The sequence below is a fragment of the Spinacia oleracea genome, chromosome 3, assembly GCF_020520425.1.
Source record: "Spinacia oleracea cultivar Varoflay chromosome 3, BTI_SOV_V1, whole genome shotgun sequence".
Classification (NCBI taxonomy): Eukaryota; Viridiplantae; Streptophyta; class Magnoliopsida; order Caryophyllales; family Amaranthaceae; genus Spinacia; species Spinacia oleracea.
In genome coordinates this window covers 65,735,236-65,755,325 of record NC_079489.1, presented here as the reverse complement: position 1 = coordinate 65,755,325, position 20,090 = coordinate 65,735,236, and positions in this window count along the sequence as shown.

Below are 20,090 nucleotides of genomic sequence, written 5' to 3'. Positions count from 1 at the left end.
CCAAGAAAAAGTTAAAGGCTAGCTCGCGGGTCAAGTAGAAGGGATGCCGCCTCCACCATCGTCGACGACCGAGTTACATGTTAGAATTTTTTTTTACGGAATAGGGCCATAAATCCTATTCTTACCTAGGTATGGAATAGGAATTTCAACCCTATTCCATGTAAAACACGGAATAGGGATCTTGACCTTATTCCATGTTTTACATGGAATAGGGCTAAGAACCCTATTCCATTCCTAGGTAGGAATAGGAATATTGGCCCTATTCTTAGCTAGATATGGAATAGGAATTTCAACCCTATTCCATGTAAAACATGGAATAGAGATCTTGACCTTATTCCGTGTTTTACATGGAATAGGGCTAAGAACCCTATTCCATTCCTAGGTAGGAATAGGAATATTATGTTAGGTTATGATACATATGACAATTCATAAATCATGCGGAAAAACCATAAAGCCAGGAAAGCATATTATTTACACATAATCATTTAGCATAGAATAGATGCATACATGTTGTAGCGTGCCTTCCCTAGCTGCGCCCGAACCGAACAAGAACAAGTCTTTAGGACTCCAAATGTCGTCCCTCCGTAGATAGTCCACAGTACGTCCGGATCCGCCTCAAGTTAGACCAACTAGAATCGCCCTTAAGGTGCTTAGGAATTTCGGCTAGTGTTTGCAAGTGTATGGCTGATTTTTATTTCAAAAACTTACCCTTTGAATACTTCAATCGTGCCCATAAATTGTGACCCTAGGCACCTATTTATAGGAGTATGGAAAAGGAATTGTAATCCTACTAGGATGTGGATTTGCTAGTTAGAACTTTATTAGGACTCTAAATAACAAAACAAATCTAATAGGATTAGGATTTTAATCTTTGCACAAATCCTAATAGGATTAGGATTTCCCGCATAAGCATTGCACAAGCCGTGCACCCGCGCAAGCCTTGTGGCCCACGACAGGCGCACAGCCCACGCTGTTGTGCTCTCGCGCGCGCGCGCCCTTGGCTGGGCCTGGCCTTGCGCTGGGCCTGGTCGAGGCGTGCGTTGGTGCGTGCGGATCGCTGGGCGATGGCCTGGCTTCGTGCTGGGCCTTCGTCTAGCGGGCCTCGTCCGATGCTAATTCGTACGATACGCTTCCGATTAAATTCCCGATTCTGGAATTCATTTCCGATACGAACAATATTTAATATTTCCGATTCTGGAATTAATTTCCGTTTCGAACAAATATTTAATATTTCCGTTTCCGGAATTATTTTCCGATTCCGATAATATTTCCGATTCTGACAATATTTCCATTTCCGGCAATATTTCCGATTTCGGCAATATTTCCATTTCCGATAATATTTTCCGATACGTACCATGTTTCCGTTTCCGGCAACATCTACGACTTGGATAATATTCATATTTTCGATACCATCCATATTTCCGTTTCCGGCAATATCATCGTTTCCGGAGTATTCATTTCTTGCTTGTGACGATCTCAGCTCCCACTGAAACCAAGATCCGTCGATTCCGAATATCCATAGATAGAGTATTTAATGCCATTAAATACTTGATCCGTTTACGTACTATTTGTGTGACCCTACGGGTTCAGTCAAGAGTAAGCTGTGGATTAATATCATTAATTCCACTTGAACTGAAGCGGCCTCTAGCTAGGCATTCAGCTCACTTGATCTCACTGAATTATTAACTTATTAATTAATACTGAACCGCATTTATTAGACTTAACATAGAATGCATACTTGGACCAAGGGCATTATTTCCCTCAGTCTCCCACTTGTCCTTAGGGACAAGTGTGCATTTCCTAATTCCTTTGTCGCTTGATGCTTGCTCTTGAACATAAGGTAAGAGTTGTCATCCTTATTATGTCCAGAGGTGTTTCTCGGTTTCAGAGTTCAACTGATCAAATAAACAGATAATCATAACCTATGATTCATCCGAGCACGGCCATGCATTTCACAGTTTCTAGCTCTCCGAGTGGTCTTGTACAACTTTTAAGCATCTCATCCCGATTTATGGGAGGACAATCCCAATCTTGCGATCTTGAGATTAGACTTCGTTTGATAGGTGATTACCTGAGCGTTGCCTTTATAGCCTCCTTTTACGGTGGGACGGTTGGTCAACGTCAAAGTAACCAGTTCTCAAACAAGTAATCTCAAATCACTCAGGTATTGAGGATTTAGTATCTAATAATTTTAATGAAATTTACTTATGACAGATTTTCATCTCTTACAGTAAAGTTTCATAGGTCTGTCCGATACTAGTCTTCCCAAAGTAAGTATCTATGCAAATGATTATGACATTGCCATGTCCACATAGTTCAAGAAACAGAACTACTAGTCATCTTGCATTCTAGTCGTCTAACGTTTTATATTCGTCCAATTTTATAGAAAACTCCGACTAGGGACCATTTTCAACCTTTGACATTCAAGTTCACTTGATAGACATTTCTTAGTCACAGGACTGGTCCTGACAGTCTATCTTGAATATATCGTCAAATTGAAGGGACTCATCATTTAATAAACGACAAATTAAATGGAAAAATGAATTCTATTCATTTATTGTGAATGATTAACCAATAATGTTTTACAAAGATTTAAACTCTAAAACTTTAAAACATTAAACAAGGATATCAAAGCCATTCTCCAATATGCTTGATTCCCATAGCTGCAGTGTGCGAGTTGTGCTTCGCCTACGGCAGAGGTTTAGTCAATGGATCTGATATGTTGTCATCAGTTCCAATCTTGCTTATTTCGACTTCTTTTCTTTCAACGAACTCTCGTAGAAGGTAAAATCTACGAAGTACATGCTTGACTCTCTGGTGGTGTCTAGGCTCCTTTGCCTGTGCAATAGCTCCGTTATTATCACAATACAGGGCTATTGGTCCTTTAATGGAGGGGACTACACCAAGTTCGCCTATGAACTTCCTTAGCCATATAGCTTCCTTTGCTGCTTCATGTGCAGCAATGTACTCCGCTTCAGTTGTAGAATCCGCAATGGTGCTTTGCTTAACACTTTTCCAGCTTACTGCACCTCCGTTGAGGCAGAAGACAAACCCAGACTGTGATCTGAAATAATCTTTGTCGGTTTGGAAACTTGCGTCCGTATAGCCTTTAACAATTAATTCATCATCTCCACCATAGACCAGGAAGTCATCTTTGTGCCTTTTCAGGTACTTCAGAATATTCTTGGCAGCAGTCCAATGCGCCTCTCCTGGGTCTGACTGGTATCTGCTCGTAGCACTGAGTGCGTAAGCAACATCCGGGCGTGTACATATCATAGCATACATTATTGAACCAATCAATGATGCATATGGAATCCCATTCATTCGTCTACGCTCATCAAGTGTTTTTGGGCACTGAGTCTTGCTTAGAGTTATTCCATGAGACATGGGTAGGTAGCCTCGCTTGGAGTCTGCCATCTTGAACCTATCAAGCACCTTATTGATATAAGTGCTTTGACTAAGTCCAATCATCTTTTTAGATCTATCTCTGTAAATCTTGATGCCCAATATGTACTGTGCTTCTCCTAGATCCTTCACCGAAAAACATTTCCCAAGCCAAATCTTGACAGAGTTCAACATAGGAATGTCATTTCCGATAAGTAATATGTCGTCGACATATAATACTAGAAAAGCAATTTTGCTCCCACTGACCTTCTTGTATACACAAGATTTATCTGCGTTCTTGATGAAACCAAAGTCACTAACTGCTTCATCAAAATGTATATTCCAACTCCTTGATGCCTGCTTCAATCCATAGATTGATTTCTTTATCTTGCATACCTTTTTAGCATTCTTTGGATCCTCAAAACCTTCAGGCTGTGTCATAAACACAGTTTTTGTTAAAACGCCGTTTAAGAAAGCAGTTTTGACATCCATCTGCCATATTTCGTAATCGTAATATGCAGCGATTGCTAACATTATCCGAATAGACTTTAGCATTGCAACTGGTGAAAAGGTTTCATCGTAATCCACGCCGTGGACTTGCCTGTAACCTTTTGCAACCAATCTAGCTTTGAAAACTTCAAGTTTCCCATCCTTGTCCTTTTTCAGTTTGAAAACCCATTTGCTTCCAATGGCTTGGTAGCCATCTGGCAAATCGACCAAATCCCATACTTGGTTTTCAGACATGGAGTCTAATTCAGATTGCATGGCTTCTTGCCATTGCTTGGAGCTAGGGCTCGTCATAGCTTGTTTGTAAGTCGCAGGTTCATCACTTTCAAGTAATAGAACGTCATAGCTCTCGTTCGTCAAAATACCTAAGTACCTTTCCGGTTGAGATCTATATCTTTGCGATCTACGCGGGGTAACATTTCTAGATTGACCATGATTCTCACCAGATACTTCTAAAGATCTCTGAGTTTCATCCTGAATGTCATCTTGAGCATTCTCTAGAGTTTGTTGTTCGACTCGAATTTCTTCGAGGTCTACTTTTCTCCCACTTGTCATTTTGGAAATGTGATCTTTCTCCAAAAAGACACCATCTCGAGCAACAAACACCTTGTTCTCAGATGTATTGTAGAAGTAATACCCCTTTGTTTCCTTTGGATAGCCCATAAGGATACATTTGTCAGATTTCGGATGAAGTTTGTCTGAAATTAATCGTTTGACGTATACTTCACATCCCCAAATCTTAAGAAAAGACACATTTGGACGCTTTCCAAACCATAACTCATATGGAGTCTTTTCGACAGCTTTAGACGGAGCTCTATTTATAGTGAGTGCAGCTGTATTTAGTGCATGTCCCCAAAATTCTAATGGAAGTTCGGCCTGACCCATCATTAACCTGACTATGTCTAGCAAGGTTCTGTTCCTCCGTTCCGACACACCGTTCCATTGTGGTGTTCCAGGAGGAGTCAATTCTGATAGAATTCCACATTCTTTCAGATGGTCATCAAATTCATAGCTCAGATATTCACCGCCTCTATCAGACCGCAGTGCCTTAATCTTCTTGCCTAATTGATTCTCTACTTCACTCTGAAATTCCTTGAATTTGTCAAAGGATTCAGACTTATGCTTCATTAGGTAGACATAACCATATCTACTGAAGTCATCAGTGAAAGTGATAAAGTAGCTGAAACCACCTCTAGCATTTATACTCATTGGTCCACATACATCTGTATGGATTAAACCCAATAGTTCAGTTGCTCTTTCTCCAACTTTAGAGAAAGGTTGCTTTGTCATTTTGCCAAGTAAACATGATTCGCATTTACCATAATCCTCTAAGTCAAATGGTTATAGAATTCCTTCCTTTTGAAGTCTTTCTAAGCGTTTCAAGTTTATATGGCCTAATCGACAATGCCACAGATAGGTGAGATCTGAATCATCCTTTTTGGCCTTTTTGGTATTTATGTTATAAACTTGTTTGTCGTGATCTAATAAACAAGATCCATTGACTAATCTAGCAGATCCATAAAACATCTCTTTAAAATAAAACGAACAACTATTGTCTTTTATTAAAAAGGAAAATCCCTTAGCATCTAAGCAAGAAACTGAAATGATGTTTTTAGTAAGACTTGGAACATGGAAACATTCTTCCAGTTCCAAAACTAGCCCGGAGGGCAACGAAAAATAATAAGTTCCTACAGCTAATGCAGCAATCCGTGCTCCATTTCCCACTCGTAGGTCGACTTCACCCTTGCTTAACTTTCTACTTCTTCTTAGTCCCTGTGGATTGGAACATAAGTGTGAGCCACAACCTGTATCTAATACCCAAGAAGTTGAATTAGCAAGTATACAGTCTATAACGAAAATACCTGAAGATGGAACGACTGTTCCGTTCTTCTGATCTTCCTTTAGCTTCAAGCAATCTCTCTTCCAATGCCCCTTCTTCTTGCAGTAGAAGCATTCAGATTCAGAAGTGGGTTGACTGACCTTCCTCTTTTCAGACTTGGCGCCAGTTTTCTTAGTTGGACTGGCCTTGTTGCCACCTTTCTTAGCATTCCTCTTCTTTCCAGATTTCTTGAACTTGCCCCCACGCACCATAAGCACATCTTGCTTATCACTTTTGAGCGTCTTTTCAGCGGTTTTCAGCATACCGTGAAGCTCAGTGAGCGTTTTGTCCAGTCTATTCATACTGTAGTTCAGTTTAAACTGATCATACCCGTTATGAAGAGAATGGAGGATGGTGTCTACAGCCATTTCCTGAGAGAATTGCTGATCCAGCCGACTCATATTCTCAATGAGTCCAATCATTTTGAGAACATGTGGACTTACGGGCTCGCCTTTCTTAAGCTTGGTCTCAAGAATTTGCCTATGAGTCTCGAATCTTTCGACTCGAGCCAGATCTTGGAACATGTTCTTCAACTCACTGATGATTGTGAAAGCATCTGAGTTGATGAACGTTTTCTGCAGATCTGCACTCATGGTGGCGAGCATTAGACATTTCACATCCTTGTTGGCATCAATCCAACGATTGAGGGTTGCCTGAGTGACCCCGTCGCCTGCGGCTTCGGGCATCGCCTCTTCCAGGACATACTCCTTTTCTTCCTGCATAAGAACTATTTGCAAGTTCCTTTTCCAGTCATGGAAGTTTTTCCCGTTCAACTTCTCCTTTTCGAGAATTGACCGAATGTTGAATGAATTGTTGTTTGCCATAGTTAAAACTACAATTGAAAAGAATAAACAAATAAATAACCATTCACAGTTTCTCTTAATAAACTTAAATTCTAGCATACATGCATAATTCAATGTTCATTAAGCATTTTATTCAAGTTATGTGTTCCGGCAGGTGTGAATAAAATGATTCCAAGATCCTAAAATTATTGAAGAATTAACACAGTTTGTCGACTTAATCCTAAAACATCTTAGGTAAGCAAAAGCCTTTTGCTAATAGTCTAGAAACTATTCTTGGTTGATAGGTACGTCTAAGAACTTATTAGGTAAACCTATCGATTTTGCCACGACATAAAAGGACTCCTTACTTATATCGTTGAGTTTCACCAAAACTAACATGTACTCACAATTATTTGTGTACCTTGCCCCTTTAGGACCAATAAGTAACACCTCGCTGAGCGAAAACTATTACTAGATTGATGTAAAGGATATCCAAGCAAGTGTATATTTTGGCATGGCACCTTTTAACTCAATTTTTAAGTTTGGAACTTAAGGCTCTTACTATGTTGGTTAGATTTTAAGTGAACTAAAATCCTTAATCATGCAACATAATCAAGCTTTGATCTCATGCATATTTAAGACATATTTAAAAGCAATAAATAACTTAAAACATGCATAAGATAAATGTGATCTAGTATGGCCCGACTTCATCTTGAAGCTTCAACTTCAAAGTCCGTCTTGAAAATCTCTGTGGGAGGCACCATTTTCTTCAAATAGGATAAGCTATAATTAAAACTAATTACAACTATTTGATGGTACGCAGTCCATATTTGAATTGAAAAACAATTTTGGTACTTTAGACCAATTACATTCAAATTAATGGTACGCAGACCATATTTTCTATCCTATTTGGGCCATACTAGTCACTTCATAACCTGCAAAATAGTACATATACAATATATACCATTCACCCATTCATTATCATGAATGGCCCACATAGATGGTTAGTAAAACATGTTATGCATCACATAAATATTTGCAGCAATTAATCAAGGGCACCAATAATCTACAAATTATTCAGTCCTTATTAATTCTAATCAAGTTGTTTTAACCTTAAGGATTTGTAGACCTAATCAAGAGTTTATGACTAAAAGGGCTCCCACTTAAACCAATAAATTCATATGCTTTACTAATTTTAAACATAAAAATGTATTTCAAGTCTAACCGGAAACATACAAATTTAATTAAAATTTAAAGCTCATATAAATTTATAATTGAATCCGCTTATTTAATTTATTTTCCAGTCGTATTTAAATTAATTCATGATTTTAATTTTAGTAAAATAATTAGAATAAATAAAATTTAGTATAATTATAATATTCAAAATTAAAATCCAAGAAAATAATTTAAATTATTAATTTTAAAATTAAATAAAATTACGAAAACTGAAAATTTCAAATTAAAATTTTAAAACGATCTAATCGCAACGCAACAACCCCACACAACGCACAGCCATGGGCCACACGCACACAGCCATCGCTGGCCATGTGCGCGCAGCCCATGCGCTGCGTCGCATCGCTGCTGCATTCCATCGCAAGGCGCGCGCCAGCGCTCGTCGCAACAAGCACGCTGCTCACCATCGCTGGGCGCAGCGCTCGTCGCATGCTTGCGCGAGGCAGTGCGCGCTGTGGCGCAGCTCGCTTGCTGCCCACACGCGACTGCTCGTGCCTTGCTCTCGCCCTTGCCCATGCGCCCATCGCACACAGCCCACGACACAAGGCAGGGCTGCTGCCTTGTGCTCGTGCACCATGCCCTTGCTCGCTGCATTCGTACCGCATGGGCGACGAGCTCCCTTGCTCGTCGTCGCATGCCCGCACTATACAACACCCTTTAAGGGTAACACGTAGCGTCCATTGCTTTGTGCGTGCAAGTTATATGAGCGAATCGCATAAAAATTAAAAATTTTATTTTCAAAATTAATGACAAATTAATAAATCATATTAATTTCATAATTTTAGGGCGAAAAATCGAAAATTTATTAATTTATTGATTTCCGATTAACATGGATTCAAGTCTAGGTCATAAAAATTTAAAATTTAACATAAATTTACAATTTTTATGGTGGTTTTTAATCATAGGTATCTAATTAAATTATAACTAATTATGAAAATCAAATTAATTCTAAATCATTCCAATTTTCAACAAATTAATCATAATTACAAATTAGATTGCATAATTAACAAGGCTAGGCATTCAAACTTGTTAAACATATACAGTAGGTCAATCAAAAATTCAAGATTTAACAACAAGAATCGCAAATATTTAATTTAACATCTTAAATTTACGAAATTTTGCATTCGAAAAACTAAAACCTCCGAAAAGTCATAGTTAGGCTTCGAATTTGAGAATTCTGGTTCGGCCAAAAAACCTATTTTTGCCAAAATTTTAGAATGCCTTTTACATGCGGAATTGACACAAAAATCACTCGATTTGGATGAGTAACGAAGAAACTGCCGAAAAACTGCGTACGTATAATTAAATAAACGCAATTTGCAATTAATTAACAATTACGAAAATTAATCACCCCTTTTAATTCTTGCAAATTTGTAATATTTAACCATGTTTATGCAATTTAGATTATGAAAATAATAAGGGGCTCTGATACCACTGTTATGTTATGATACATATGACATTACATAGATCATGCGGAAACAACCATAAAGCCAGGAAAGCATATTATTTACACATAATCATTTAGCATAGAATAGATGCATACATGTTGTAGCGTGCCTTCCCTAGCTGCGCCCGAACCGAACAAGAACAAGTCTTTAGGACTCCAAATGTCGTCCCTCCGTAGATAGTCCACAGTACGTCCGGATCCGCCTCAAGTTAGACCAACTAGAATCGCCCTTAAGGTGCTTAGGAATTTCGGCTAGTGTTTGCAAGTGTATGGCTTATTTTATTTCAAAAACTTACCCTTTGAATACTTCAATCGTGCCCATAAATTGTGACCCTAGGCACCTATTTATAGGAGTATGGAAAAGGAATTGTAATCCTACTAGGATGTGGATTTGCTAGTTAGAACTTTATTAGGACTCTAAATAACAAAACAAATCTAATAGGATTAGGATTTTAATCTTTGCACAAATCCTAATAGGATTAGGATTTCCCGCACAAGCATTGCACAAGCCGTGCACCCGCGCAAGCCTTGCGGCCCACGACAGGCGCACAGCCCATGCTGCTGTGCTCTCGCGCGCGCGCGCCCTTGCGCTGAGCCTGGTCGAGGCGTGCGTTGGTGCGTGCGGCTCGCTGGGCGATGGCCTGGCTTCGTGCTGGGCATTCGTCTAGCGGGCCTCGTCCGATGCTAATTCGTACGATACGCTTCCGATTAAATTCCCGATTCTGGAATTCATTTCCGATACGAACAATATTTAATATTTCCGATTCCGGAATTAATTTCCGTTTCGAACAAATATTTAATATTTCCGTTTCCGGAATTATTTTCCGATTCCGATAATATTTCCGATTCTGACAATATTTCCGTTTCCGGCAATATTTCCGATTTCGGCAATATTTCCATTTCCGATAATATTTTCCGATACGTACCATGTTTTCGTTTCCGGCAACATCTACGACTTGGATAATATTTATATTTCCGATACGATCCATATTTCCGTTTCCGGCAATATCATCGTTTCCGGAGTATTCATTTCTTGCTTGTGACGATCTCAGCTCCCACTGAAACCAAGATCCGTCGATTCCGAATATCCATAGATAGAGTATTTAATGCCATTAAATACTTGATCCGTTTACGTACTATTTGTGTGACCCTACGGGTTCAGTCAAGAGTAAGCTGTGGATTAATATCACTAATTCCACTTGAACTGAAGCGGCCTCTAGCTAGGCATTCAGCTCACTTGATCTCACTGAATTATTAACTTGTTAATTAATACTGAACCGCATTTATTAGACTTAACATAGAATGCATACTTGGACCAAGGGCATTATTTCCTTCATATTAGCCCTATTCCATCCTAGGAATGGAATAGGAATCTCAACCCTATTCCGTGTATATGTTGCATGTTTTTTTTTGTCCGTTTATATGGAATAGGGATCCCACCCCTATTCCCGCCCTAGGACAAAATAGGGACCTTATCCCTATTCCCGCCCTAGGCCGAAATAGGGATCTCATCCCTATTCCATGTTATTTTTCATTCTTGTTTGTCATTACAAAACACCGAATAGGGCTTCTATCCCAATTCCCGCCCTAAGACAAGATAGGGATCTCAGCCATATTCCGTGTTTTTTCTATTTTGTCACCATTATAAAACACGGAATAGGGCTCCAACCCCAATTCCCACCCTAGGACAAGATAGGGATGTCAGCCCTATTCCGTAATTTTTTTTGTTAATACGTCGTTTTTCCTCAATTAATTCTTCGTCAAAAATTTATTACATTTGTAATTATTATTTAATTAATATTTTTTTATTATGTTTTGTATTATTAAATAGGTTCTTTTTTTAGGGTCATTTATTAATTATAATGTCAATAAATAATTTTTCCAAATGAACACAATCGAATTTTTTTTTCCTTAACTGATTATTAACTTAATTATAGTCAACAAACAAACTTAATTCTAGTCAACAAATAAACAAACATAATAAAAATTCATTTATGTTCTCGGCCAAAATTCCACTTCAATCACAATGATGACGATAAAAGGTGGTGGTGGTGTAGACGCCTAGTTTTGTCCCCATTCCCGAAAGGGAAGGTTCGATGATGAGAACATAAATCTCCACTTGGCAACGCATCTCCTATAAAATAACGGATCTCAATCATCCTTTTCATTTTAGCCAAAGCTGCTATTTATAGAAACCTGCTAAGAATAGTAACTACCGTAAGAGGTAGTTGTTAAAAGTGGCAAAATCATAAAAGATAGAAACCTGTCAGAATTAGGTGTTGCACTCCAACATAAATCCTAAAAGAGATAGAATTTGCATACCTGGTATAATTCGAAAATAAGAGTTACGTATTAATTAAAATCCTAACGAACCTAGAGTTCGTAACGGGCCCAGACGCATTCCGTCATAAGTTAATACGCACTAAAAGACTTGGATAAATCTCAAAAGCTCTGTGTTCTAAGAGTCCAAATCTGACAAAGAACTCGATCCAGATCCCATTTTCAACGCCTGGATCTGGGCGCCGAAATCTTCGGCGCCCAGCCTTGGGCGCTGAAAGTGCCTGGGGCCGTTTTATCTCCGGATTCTTTTTAGATTCGTATCTTAAAATCTATCTTTCCACACACTCTTTTCCTATAAATACAGCCTAAAATCGACGTGAAAATAACACACAATTCCATAATCTGAGTATTGACTCTAGCCTTAAGCCTAAGCCTCACGCTGCGAAATTGATCCGGCGTTCTATCGCAATCGACCCAAAAGTCGAACAGAATGCATCCTGCCCCTTGTAGCTTGATGAATTAAGCCTAAAAACTGGAACATTGCTTGGAAACCCGAGATTCGTTAAATAAAAGGAGAAATAGCAAAGCCAAGTGGTTAGTTTTTTGAGAACCACAAGGCACCTCTCAAGGGTGCGTTGTAATGTGTCCCTCATATGATTTAATCGCTTTCATCACCCTTTTATAAAATTGTCAAACTATTAATTTGATTGATCTATCACGCCTAATAAGATAATACCTTGGACAATTGAATTATCATGCTAGGTCCCTTAATGCAATCTAAATCAGATAATCACGATCGATCTAGTATTATATGTTGCATATTGCTAAAATCAACTCAGATTAGTTTAATAGTTAACGCATGTCCCATCAATTATTTATGCTGAGCTAGTAAGAATATCCTGCCTCTGGAGTTATCGACGAGCGAGTACTCCTCTCGGTAGTTACAGTCCCCCGAACCCTCAATCTCTACCCTGCGGGTGTATGTTGAGAGATCCCCACACCAGGGATCACAAGGGAACCTACGACCGTCGTGGTCAAACATAATTGCACTCCCTTTATGTCAAGATAACCGGGTTTTGTCGGTTTTTCTCATTGTCGTTAAAAATTGAATGACGACTCCTATATTACTAGTCGATTGGGTGTAAACTCACAGGAGATCCAATTACACTTGATCTCACAACGTCATGCCCACGAGGGACGAGGTCACGCATTAGCCTCGTGCTTTTTTGACCCCCTCACAGTGGCGACTCCACTGGGGACGTTAATGAAATACTCGTGCTCGTAGGTAATCAAAATAGCCGAAGGGTGAAACGATCCTTGTAGACACCTACTTTTGTCCCCATTCCCGAAAGGGAAGGTTCGATGATGAAAACATAAATCTCCACTTGACAACGCGTCTCCTATAAAAATAACGAATCTCAATCACCCTTCTCGTTTCACTCGAAACCTGCTATTTATGGAAACCTGCTAAAAATAGTAACTGCCGTAAAGGGTAGCTTCTAAAAGTGGCAAGTCATGAAAGATAGAAACCTGTCAGAATTAGGTGTTGCACTCCAACATAAATCCTAAATGAGATAGAAAACTGCGAGAATCCTATTCCTAATATGATTCGGAAATAAGAGTTACGTATTAATTAAAATCCTAACGAGCCTAGAGTTCGTAACGGGCCCAGACGCATTCCGTCATGAAATTGATACGCACCAAAAGACTCGATTAAGTCTCAAACACTACGGATTTCAGGAATCCGAATCTGACTAAGAAAACAGCCCAGACCCTATTTTCAACGCCTGGCTCTGGGCGCCGAAATCTTCGGCGCCCAGGCCTGGGCGCTGAAAATACCTGGGACGTGTTCTTTCCTAATTCTTCGTGGATTAGAGCTCTGCAATTCTATCTTTCCACAAACTCTTTTCTATAAATATAGCCCAAGTTCGACGTGAAATCACAACACACACAATTCATATTCTGAGTATTGACTCCAACCCTTAGCCTAAGCCTCACGCTGCGAAATTGTTCACGCGTTCTATCGCAATCGATCCATAAATCGAACAGAACGTATCCTGTCCCATAATTTCAGATTCGTTAAATAAAAAGGAGAAATAGCAAAGTCAAAGTGGTTAGTTTTCTGAGAACCGTGACGCACCTCTCAAGGGTGCGTCGTAATGTGTCCCTTTTCTATGATTTAATTGCTTTCCTCGCCCTTTTTATGAACTGTTAAACTAACTAAATCTGATTGTTCTATCACGCTTAATAAATATAATATTTTTGGGAAATTGGATTATCATGCTAGGTCCCTTAATGCAATCTAAATCAGATAATCACGATCGATCTAGTATTATATGTTGCATATTGCTAAAATCAACTCAGATTAGTTTAATAGTTAACGCATGTCCCTTCAATTATTTATGCTGAGCTAGTAAGGATATCCTGCCTCTGGAGTTATCGACGAGCGAGTACTCCTCTCGGTAGTTACAGTCCCCCGAACCCTCAATCTCTACCCTGCGGGTGTATGTTGAGAGATCCCCACACCAGGGAGCACAAGGGAACCTACGGCCGTCGTGGTCAAACATAATTGCACTCCCTTTATGTCACGATAATCGGGTTTTGTCAGTTTTTCTCATTGTCGTTAAAAACTGAATGGCGACTCCTATATTACTAGTCAATTGGGTGTAAACTCACAGGAAATCCAATTACACTTGATTTGACAAAAAGAAACGTCACACCCACGAGGGACGAGGTCACGCATTAGCCTCGTGCTTTTTCGACCCCCTCACAGTGGCGACTCTGCTGGGGATAGTGAAGGAAATACTCGTGCTCGTAGGTAATCAAAATAGCCGAAGGGTGAAATGATCCTACCCCGCGTTTATTTCCCCATCAAGTTGGGACGACCTGAAAATCAGCATATTAATGTGAACGGACAGAACCGCATAACGAATCCTGGCTCCCTCAGGGAGTTTGGACTAAGGATACCCATCGCCAATCGGGGGGGTGCATACGCTCCGAATGTTGTCCACTCGGCACTTTAGCTAGTAGTACACCCGTCCCAAACCCAATCGCTCGCCCACTAGGTCCCTCTCGCCTGCATGCCCCCTTGGCTTGCACTTGCGGGTTGGCCTCTTGGGCGAAATTCGTCTGTTGAAGACACTACCTCGACCGGGGCATGTGTTGGATCTACGATAGAAGCGGTACCAAACCAGGCACAAATAACTACCCATAGAAGCCTATCATAAACTACATGACATGTTATTATCGCCTCATGATGAATGTTAGTTATGTGTAGAGAAATATGTGATTGTGTGTGACAAACTATCCTAGTAAACCAACGACCTTAAAAATTGCCCAAACATTCATAGACTAATTTGCCAAAGAGTTATACCGAAATACGTGTTCCGCAAACCCGAATGATCGCCACAAAAATAAGCGACGCTCGGGGTGGCTTGTAACGAATCCCACAAACGTTGCACAACGCGTAAAGGACGTTATTAGGCAAGCACGCAAATCGAAGTCGCATAAACAAAAGTAGACGCAAACAGAAAACGAGAATCAGCCAGGGACGCATTTTCAACGCCCCTGGCTGGGCGCCAGAATTTCTCACGCCCGACGCTGGGCGCTGAAGTTGCTGCTTGGCCTTCTGGTCAGGCGCAGCAGCCTCGGTGCCCGCGCAAAAGAAAAAACACGTAGCACCAAAAAAAAACGTTCGTAAAAAAGGAATTGCTACGAAGGCGTAAGAAAAAGCACTCGATTCTAGAGGCGACTCAAAAAAAACAAATAATAAATAACTCTTTGTGTCGTTGATAGGCCTCCTACGACGACAATGTTCGGCACCAAAACCGAACACGCTAATAACTATGAATGTCACACGGGCAAGTGTTTCGAAAATTCAAAGAATGACCAAAAAAAAACCAAAAAGTGTACCAATAAAAGAAAGAGCAAAAAAAAACAATAGAGAGAGTCGAAGTCTAGACTAAGTAATGCTTGAAACTTTGGGAACCTAAACTTTAGCTTATCTTATGCCTAGGACTGGTCCTGCCACTTGGTGCCGATCAGGGAATCAACGGTTAGTGCGTCTCGAAGATACATCGCCAACATCAGGTTTAGTGACTCCAAGCTCCGTCCGTCATCCCTCATTTCAAGGATCTCCGCCTCCACAACCTCGATTCGCACCTTCAAACATGTCCATCAAAGATTTGCGAGACCAGATGGTCCAAATGACCCAACTTATGGGCCAATTGAAAATGGAAAATGAAGCTCTAGCGGCTGCACAAGCAAAAAATGACCTCGATAACGAGAAGAGGATTGAAAAAATGGTCCTACAGCAAACCATGGGGAGCAAATACTTCTCCCTCGATCCTGAACCTTTTCCTGGAAAACTACCAGAAAAGTTCAGTTCATCTGACTTACCAAAGTTCAAGGCCACGGACAATCCCCGTGATCATCTACTGAGCTTTGTGAATGCCATGAACTTGAAAGGCGTGGACAAGTCCATGTATTTACCTGCCTTTCCTTTGTCCTTGGAACCTGTGCCGCTCAAATGGTACTATCACCAGGACCCTAAGCTCTTCCCCACTTGGGAAGACTTTGTCAATGTCTTCATCAAGCAATACTCGTCGAACATGGATTTCCAAGTCACCATGCGCGAGCTGGAAGTTCTCTCCCAAAAGAAAAATGAGGGTTTCACAACCTACTTTGCTAGATGGAGGGACCAGGCGGCCCAGCTAATCAATAGGCCTCCAGAAACAGAATTGGTCCAAAAATTCATTGACAACCTGGACCCGGCTTACAGACAACACCTTAGGTACCTGGGACTTGACACTTTCAAAAGAGTTTATGATGTGGGAATAAAGATCGAGGACGACCTCGCCAAAACCATACAAAGCAAACCCACATATAAAAACAACACCTATAATCGGGGTAACACATCCCAAGCCCAAGAAGTCCATGCTGTAGAAGAGACTCCCGCCCGAAGAAGCCCTGGAAGATGGGTCCGAGACCGAAAGTTTGCCCCACTCGGGTCAACTTTGGTACAAGCCTTTGAAAGATTAACCAATCAAGGAAAATTGAGACATATAGGCCCCACCCGTGACCCTCCTGTCAAAAGCAAATATTGGGTCGAAGGTACTTACTGCAAATTCCATCAAGGAAATGGGCATGACACTGAAAACTGCTGGAACCTAAAGAATACCATCCAAGACATGATAGAGGATGAAGTGATACCTCTCCCTAACGTTGGCAAACCCAACAACAACAAGATCCCACTCGGCTCTTGTCACATCTCTCTCGACCAACCAGAAAATGAGAACTTCGACCCTACGGTGTACATTACACCTCAAGGTGCACTACTCGCTGTGGTCCCTATGGATCGAATCGAGAGAGAAGTGTGCGGTGTGTGGGATGATGATGCTGAAGATATCTACCTATCTCAAGTGTCGGGCCAGGACCTCTTTACTGAAACTTGGCCCGGGTATGCTCTCATCGACACCACCACTCAAGAACCCGAAGTCGACAACCTCACCAGATCAGGAAGAATATACCAGCCTGACATTCGCCCACCTCCTATGGACGATATCCCAGTCAGACAAGCTCCTGAGAATGGATGGCACACCACCGTCGTAGAAGTCATTGAAAATCCTCTTTTGAAACAATTGAAAAGAACCAAGGCCGAAATTACCATCTGGGATCTCATGTGTACCTCAAAAGAACATCGCGAAAAGCTTATTCGCTCACTTGACCTCATCTCAGTGCCTACAGATATCACACCTGACTCATTGGTTAACCACGTCACGAGAGATGCTGGAGAAAAGGCCATAGTTTTCACTGACAAAGATCTAACCAGAGAGGGGGGTGCCCATAACAAAGCCCTCTATCTAGTAGTTGGATGCAAAGGGCAAAACATCCCCCTAGCGCTCGTAGATAACGGTTCGGTGGTTAACGTTTGCCCGTTGCGAACCGTCCATTGCTTGGGACTAGGAAGCGATGACTTCCAAGCCTCCACACAAGGGGTACGAGCCTATGATAACTCCCGAAGGCCTGTGTTGGGAAAAATCAACCTTACCATACAAACCGGGCCTGTGGCACGCACCACGGAGTTTCAAATAATCGACATCAAGCCCACTTTCAACCTCCTATTGGGGAGACCTTGGCTCCATGACTTAGGAGGTGTGGCTTCTACCCTGCACCAAATGGTTAAACTTAACCATAACGGGGTAATACTAGAAATCCGCGCCCCTCCTCTCGACATCAGTTGTACTATGGTTGGAACGGCCGAAACTGCAGACGACCTTTATAGGTTTCAAATGGAAGAAGCAATCCAGTTCATTGAAGACTATGATCCAGCATTCCTAGACCCGCATGCATCCCGGGTCATCCCTAGAATGCTGCTAGCTCAAGGTTATTTCCCAGGAACCCCATTGGGCATAAGGAAGAAGGAATGCACATTCCATCCTTTACCCAACAAATCTACTCCCTTTGGCTTAGGCTATGAACCAACGGAGGAAGATATTGCTGACCGCCTGTCTGGGCTACGCCTTAACAAAGCCAAACAAACCACCCTCCTTCCCCCGTATCAAAGAACCCTTAACGGGATGTTCGTTCGGGAAGGAGAAGAACACCCATGCTGCGATTTCCCTGAACCCTTCGTTCAGGATGGCTTGCTAAAACCAGGATTTGAAATTTTCCATGACTGCCACACCTTGGATGAGGCACCCCACCTCACCAAGACTAAAACAGCTGAAATATTGGACAACCAGGCTCTATGGACATTGTTTAACAAATCGAGGCCTATGGAGAACGAGACTGTGATGACTACCCTAGCTTTACAAGATGAAGGTTTCGATCCAACCCGGTTAATCTCTCCTGCATCAACACTAGAAGAGATCGAGAACGGATGGGTGAAGACATATCAGTGGGTCAATGCAAAAGGAATAGAATTCAAGATGAGTACCGGTGAAAGACCGAAGTTTTATGAGACTAAACCCCAGGCTTGAGCCACATAGAGCACCATTAGTAAAAAGCGCCTAGTAGTTCTTTAGATTGATAGAAAAAAAAATAATAGAGACTTTAGATGGTCCTAAGGCCCCTTAGAATATAGGTCAGTTTTATTTCAGTGTGTTTTCCTTACTTTCCGAATCAATAAAGGCGTAATATTTCTCCTAAAATTTTTATTCTAACACTAAATAAGCACCAAATGTACTTGCAAAATACAAAAATAATAGAGACTTTAGATGGTCCTAAGGCCTCTTAGAATATAGGTCATTTTTATTTCAGTGTGTTTTCCTTACTTTCCGAATCAATAAAGGCGTAATATTTCTCCTAAAATTTTTATTCTAACACTAAATAAACACCAAATGTACTTGCAAAATACAAAAATAAAGAGGCGGCCCACTCTAGGCCCAACAAACAAAGCCCACTCGGATTTGAAATAGTGTCATGGGAGCCAATTCCCGAAACCCACAAAATAAACCGCACCATCCCATTCATATCCCCAAAACATAAAAGTCAACCAGTGTAACCATAAAAATCAACCCATACAACCCAAAGAAGTCAAAGGAAATCAAAATCCAAAACGAAAGCAAATGTTGCTTAAAAGGGGAATTAATAAAATATAACCCCCACCAATCCTTCAAAAATGACACGCACCTCAACCCACCTCAAAAGCCTACACAAAGATCTTCATAACTTCCACACCCTAACTCCATTTTCAAAACTGTTTCGAGCCACGAATAGAAAAAATTAATCCGGACAAAAATGCATTTCACACTAACAGTCAAAAAAGCCTCCAAAATAGCCTCAAAATTGACTTTAAATACGAGCAAAAATCAAGGCACAAAAAAGAAATAAATGCAAGAACATGTGAAGCAAAGCGTCAAAAACGACCGCCAGAAAACATTTTCAGCGCCCAGGGCTGGGCGCCGAAATTTCTGACGCCCCAGCCTGGGCGTTGAAACTCTCTGCCTGCCAAAATTTTTCTTTTCAGAAGTGCTCGTCATTTTATCCGCACACAACGGAAAAATAACGAACACTTGGGGGGTACAGTACGTATCCAAATAGGCTTACCAAAAATATAGCCATACAAATTAGTCGAATTTCATTTTTACGCGACTTATGGCAAAAAATGGCAGATGAAAATAATGATAATACTTCACTCATTTGACCGATTAAGTAATATGCTTCCACCTCAGGGCATATCTATCGAAATCCGGCATACTAGAACTTATTCTAAGCTAGAACTACGCGCCACCTGATTCTGACAAGATACGTAGGCAATCCTTACCAAGGATTCGGTCCAATAAAAAAAAACACATATTCTTTGTGCAAAAAGTGTTAGACATATAAAAACATAAAAAAGAGGAGAAACAAAAATAAATGAAAATGAAAAATAAAAATACGCCTTTATTGAAAAAATAATAAGAAGGAAAACAAAGTGCTAAGAATAAAAACAAACACAACTGAAATAAATAAAGGGCACCTACACCCTAGCAAGAACTACACTACTCTAGTTCTTCCGGATCATCAAATAAAGTCTTGTAGAGGGCAATGTTCGCAGGATCCACCCCCACAGTCTTCTACGCTGCCCCAATATCAA